Source organism: Branchiostoma lanceolatum, chromosome 11 (assembly GCF_035083965.1).
Source record: "Branchiostoma lanceolatum isolate klBraLanc5 chromosome 11, klBraLanc5.hap2, whole genome shotgun sequence".
Classification (NCBI taxonomy): domain Eukaryota; kingdom Metazoa; phylum Chordata; class Leptocardii; order Amphioxiformes; family Branchiostomatidae; genus Branchiostoma; species Branchiostoma lanceolatum.
Window position 1 is genome coordinate 16,652,486 of NC_089732.1, and position 6,117 is coordinate 16,658,602.

A 6,117-nucleotide genomic window follows, 5' to 3' on the forward strand; every position below is an offset into this window, starting at 1 on the left:
CGCGACAAACCCCATGAGTTGTACTCCCCAAGCGGAGAACCATCCACCCACTCAAACTTTCCTTCTTCACGCCGGTCGTGCAGGCCGAACCATAAGTCACCGTTATTGACGGACTTCCGATACAAGGAGATGAGGAAGTCGTTGATCTGGGCGTCACGGGGCATGGCGAGGGTACCACCGTCTGCACGACAGGTCGCGGACGCTTGGTTGAAGGTTTGATAGGTTTTAAACACCCTGTAGCAGATCCCATGGAATACGGTATAACCTCCTTTGCAAGACACTGTGAACATGTTAGAGACACAAAGATAGTGCGGATTTCAATGACTTAAAAATTCAATGACTTGAAAAATTCAAGTCAACTCAAGTCGATGATTGTATTTCAGTGAAATATTGCATAGCCTATATCTGACTCTTTGTGATGTGTATTTGTGTGCATCACAGTAGACTCATTGGTTTTTTAAACTAAAACTGTTGAATGGTAAACCCCCATGTTTGTGACATAAGAATGAAATTATAAGAAAAAGAAAAAAAAACAATTACGCCATCAAAATTCGGGTTATTTTCTTTTGAAGCTTAAACCACATCTTTAAATACTAGAATACAGGGTAAGAGATAGCCTTACCTTTATCTGACTTGCCCCGAATGTTCGTTTGAGGCCGTTCAGGTGGATAAGTTGGCTTTCCTTGTAGCCCAGGCGGCCCGAAGGACTCCACAGGCTCAGGCAAGTCCTGAGATCCAACGGGCCCCTTTCCTTCCGGGGGTTTAGTCGGTCTAGGAGACACAAGGGCTCCATCCCTAACATCCTGTCCCACGGGTCCAGCTGGTCCCACGGCTTCCCTTTCACCCGGGGGTATAGGAGGCCACAGAGGCGTCGGAGGTCCTAGAGGCATGTTAGACCCGGCATCTCCTGGCAAGATGGGCCCAGTCTTGTTCGGAGGGTTGGGTCTCTTAGGTCTTATATTATCTGGAGAGACAGGTAACAAACTAATGACTGGAGTTTCACAAACAAATCTAAAACCCATACCTGAATGATGAATATCATGGAAATCCGGCGTTCAGGTAATACTATGCTCTTGAAATATTATACCGAAACGCGATTGAAGTTGTTGAATAAGCTGCTAAGATGACCCGTCCCAAACTACATCGATCTGATGAAATATATGCTGACATCTCAATCTGATGTCACAGAAATTCTGCTGCAGTGCCAAGAAAAGTTACCGGCGGGCCCAAAATCAACCTTGACTCGTGTCTACTCCAGACCGACCCACATACCAAGTAAATTTACAATCCAAACAGAGGTTATTAAGTGATAATGACCAAACATTTTCGCACAGACACAGACATACAGGAACGCCAAAAATCACACCCACATCTGTCATGGTGGTAAATGTGCATACCATTAGTGCTGTGGAGAATGGGAATGTTGGTGATAACAGAGCCGGCGATAACGGCAGGTGCTGTAAGGTTGACTGTAGTCCAGTGTCTGGAGTCTTGGGTAGGCTTGGGCTGAAATGGTAGATTAACATAACCTTAACCCTATCTAGACCGGGCTTTTTTTAGACTTCCTGGGCGGAGGGAGGGGGGCTCTTTCAACCCCCCCCCCATCATAACGTCGAAATGGTATGCCCTATCATCACCAAATTTGCAGGGAGTGATGTTAACGTGAAATTTTATAATTCCTGTAATTTTGGTGACGTTATGACTTTAATATGACGTAATTATGACGTCATCGATGTAATTTTATTGGCTAAATAGGGAATTCCCATAATGTCTAAACGTATTAGACAAAATAGTGCGTATTATTGATTTAAAGATATGCCAAGACATTTGACGTCAGTGGTGACGAAGTTAACGTCAAAATAACGTCGAACGATGACGCCATGTGTTGTTAGCGACCCCATGGGATCCGCCATCTTGGATCGGCCATTTTGAAATTTTTAAAAATACTTTTTTCCCATTAATGACCCCAAATGACAATCAAAATAGACACAAAACATTAATCTGAATGTTTCTGGTAAAAAAAAATTCCAGGTTGTGACGAATTTAAAGGCGAAAAAGCCTGTTTATACCGAAAATAATGATTTTGTCCGCCATCTTGGATTTTGAGCGATGACGTCATCAAATTAGCATGATTTAGGAATATTGAATCATGTCAGTTACATTAAAATACAAATTAGTGTGGTTGAGCAAGAAAACATTGGAAACAACTTTGTTTAAATCGAAATTAGTGAAATTTGCATAAAATGCCTCTTCAGAAATCCGTTGCCATGGCAACCCGAAAAATGATAAACTTATACTTTTATCATAATATTGTTGCCAACTAAATTTTAGGAAAAGTCACCAAGTTTGGCTGTCCTACCATACGTCGTTTTGCAGTTATACGATGTCAAAGTTGGCGCGGGCACTTTTAGCCCCCCCCCCCCCGGGTCTAGATAGGGTTAAGGTTCAGGCATTGATGTCGAATGTGGCTCAAAATATGAGTTTATAGAGTTTATAGCTTCTCCTTTGTCTCTCCCTTGTCTGTTTTTTCTTAAATCAAAGTTGAGATCTGTGGATAGTTTACACAGGTCGGTTAGACACAGCGTGTTTTGTTCAACCGACGATTCGGTGACCGTCTATCACCTTCCTCAGGGCAGTTCTGACTGGTTCACTATGCACTGCAGCTATAGGCGTCGCTACTTACCAATGCGTAAATAAGTATCTACAGACAGCAATAGTCAATGCGTCGTGAACAACGCAGTCCCGAATGTAAAAGAGTGCTGTATATAAATAAATGCCGTCAAGTAACAGTGAAAATTATGATCGTTTTTAAAGAGTGACTGGTATATGTAAAGGATTTTATTCACGGATCAGACCTTACCGTTTGGATGTCGTGCTCCTGTGTGTTGTAGAACATCATTATGAGGATTGCTGCAATGGTCGCTCCAGATCCTACTAGCACAACAGTCGCGATGAGGCAGAAACAACGCCCGATAGAACAAGAATCTGTGGAATACACCCGGATTTAGATGAATGAGCTGGTAAGAATAATCATCAGCAGAATATAAAAAGAAGCAGTCAGAGATAGCTTACGTCCCCCCTAAATCCACTGTGCTTTACAGAACTCACAGTCTCGATCTCACAAAGATTACAGTGTGTACATTCACACAGATACAGACACAAATTCAAAAACTGTACTTCACTCCTTTATATTAAAGTTAAAGATAAACTGCTAATTTGATAGCCATGCTTTGTTGCAGTATTAAATATAAGGTTTGTCTGGTGGTAAGTAGAAATACAATATGCATTAGTTAACATGAAATTGCAAAGAATAGTTTTTCTGTTGAACAGATAGTTTTGTCATCATTATTATGTAAGCTCATCTGTGTTGGTTTGTTTTGCTCGCTGTTGTTGAAAGTAATTTATAATCACAAAATGATTGTCTAGATGGAATTGATTCCCCGTCTCAATGATCTATGAACATTAATTAATTGCTGTTGAATAGTAAAAGGACATCAAACCAAGATATGATCTCTAAACGTTTACATTTACGAGAGGTCAACGTTAACAATTTAAAAGAAAATGTTAGGAGAAAAAAAGGCAAACAAGAGTTCCATGACCTCATATCTCCATGAACAATTCTATCCTTGCAAATGGTTTACACATTTGCCTAATATATGCTTGGTCATAAACTCCTTTATCTAACTTACACCTGTTGCAATATTGACAGTCCTGTAATTTCCTCATTAGCTATGCAAATTAAGTCACAATTAGCATAATTTCCTTCATAATGTATATCTCTGTCTAAGCTACCTGCATACTAAGTATCATATTGACAGTCCTATAATTTTCCAATTAGATGAGATATGGTGTTTTGCATTAATCATGCAAATTAGCAATTTTTTTGCATAATTGGTATCTGTTGATGATCCACTGTCCATAAACTTCATACGTTACATGTAGTTGAGTCTGATAATGGAATACACTGCAAATATAGATTTACCTCATTAGTTAGGCAAATTAAGTCCTAATGAACATAATTTGCACTTCATTGTGTACATCTCTGTCTAAGCTACCTTTATACTAAATATCATGGAAATCCATTGTTCCTTTGTTTAGTTATTCTCCTTAGAAGATTTTCACGATAACGCCCCTGCAGTTCCAGAGCGAGCTGCTAGGGGCCCAAATCCCACACCACGTCTTCATTACACCACAAGCTATCTGCCAACACAAAAAAAACAAGACCATAGCACGTCTAGGTCAAGAGATACAAAAATTGAATCTCTGCTGCAGTACCAAGGTCACATACCAGGGGACCCAAAATTGACCTTGAATTTTGGCTTCATAACACCTGCCCACATACCAAATATCATCGTAATCCATCAAGAGGTTCATGAGTTATGCTGACTACAATAGTTCGGAAACACAAACACACACACACCCAAACACGCCAAAAACAATATCTCCATTTTTTCATGGAGATAATAAGCAAGACCATATAAAAACGTCATAGTCATTATTACGAGTGATAGCATGGACATCAATCAGGTCTGAAAGAGTGCAAGAATGACGACAGAATACGTAAAAATGATTGTTAGATTCTTCGTACCATTTGTTGCCTTGTGACCACCGCTTGTAGCGTACATCGGATTTGAACAAAGATTGTCAGGAGAATTCCGAAGCTTGCGTACATCAGCGTTGCCCTCACGTCTGTTTCGGGAAATCCGGGGGCCGTTATCACCAGTGGTGCAATTTTCCACCAACGTACTGCCTGGAGACCTAACCGAAGGGTCGCCAGATATGTCTGGATCAATTTTTTCACTCTGAAGAGGTCCTGGCAATGCTGGAGATGTTTCACTACGATTTGTTTCTTTCCCACAAATGTATGTAACAGCGTATGGTTCAAGGTCGTCAGAGACGTAATAATGGGTGTTCTCGTCTTCAACATGCTTTTTATATGTATTAGAAGTTCTCTTGGCGTAGGCATTCAAAGTTGTGTAGCGTGGCCTGATTTGAGATTCTTGTTCTGTGTCCATGTCTTGATGATCTGTATCAATGTGAGACACAGGCTCTTCGCCTGTGCCAAACGAGGGCATCTCATCCTGTGGGATACTGGAAGAGTTTATACCAGAGTCTGCCGTGTATAGGGCACTTAAGTCTTCGGTCCTTAAGATTGCCACGGTCCAGTCTGGATCCCCCTTGTTTGTTGAATATGTAGGGTTGATGGGCATGTCATCATGTGGGACACTCGAGGCTGGGTTGTTTCCCGTGTACAGGACACTAAATCCGTCGGTCCTTAAAATGGCCGTCGTCGCCCAGTCTGGATCTCCGTCGTTTGTTGAGTACGTGAAGTTTGGCTTGTCTAGAATAGGTATCAGGGAACTTTTAGAAAGTCCGGTAACGTTTGCAGAGTTTTGCGTCCCTGGTTGCCGAGGCGGCCCATTGGGCCTCGGCGATTCTGAAGACCCGACGGACCCCCTTTTTCCCGGGGGTGCAGGAACAGGCCTGCCACTCAGTTTCACTGGTCTAGCCTGCCCCATGGGTCCAGTCGTGCCAATGGGTTCAGCTTGCCCCATGAGACGCCTTTTCCTCGGGTGTCCAGGAGACTTGCCATCCGGTCCCAAGGGTCCGTCCTGTCTCGTGGCCATGGAATCAGGCGGTGACATAGGTCTAGCCTTACCTGGAGGGACAGGTGACACACATATAACCTAAAATTCACGACAAACTAGAAAGGCAACATATTCGAGAAGTTGCATGATTTTTTCCACCTATTAGTGAAGGAGTATTAAACATCGTTGTTGTCTATTCAAGCTATACATATGTCCAATATCAAGTCCCCATCATTTGCTAAAAACGACATATAAAATCTCTGCATTGAATATGCACATAATGTCCTCATTGACATCAAATACATTCCGTTGGATTGATATTTTCTAAAGCTACATATATCTTCAAAAAGAAATCCCTCCAGTAACCACAAAAGAAATGTGAAGTTGCTGCATTGATTTTCGAATAAATTATGCAAAAGAGGTTCTTTTAGATAACAATTGTATCATTATATTCACATTTCCGAAAGCTACATACACCTCCAATAAGAAGTCCGTAGCATTTAGCACAAGGGAAATATGAAGCTTCCGC

General features: G+C 41.6%; 1 long non-coding RNA gene across 1 annotated transcript; it reads right to left on the reverse strand.

The window, feature by feature from the left end:
- Nucleotides 1-1,400: 1,400 nt before the first annotated feature.
- On the reverse strand, nucleotides 1,401-5,322 carry LOC136444435 (uncharacterized). Its single transcript, XR_010757264.1, has 3 exons — nucleotides 4,589-5,322; nucleotides 2,861-2,985; nucleotides 1,401-1,506 (listed from the first exon to the last, which is right to left on the reverse strand). It is a non-coding gene; the product is annotated as an uncharacterized lncRNA (long non-coding RNA).
- Between the last annotated feature and the right edge of the window lie 795 nt (nucleotides 5,323-6,117).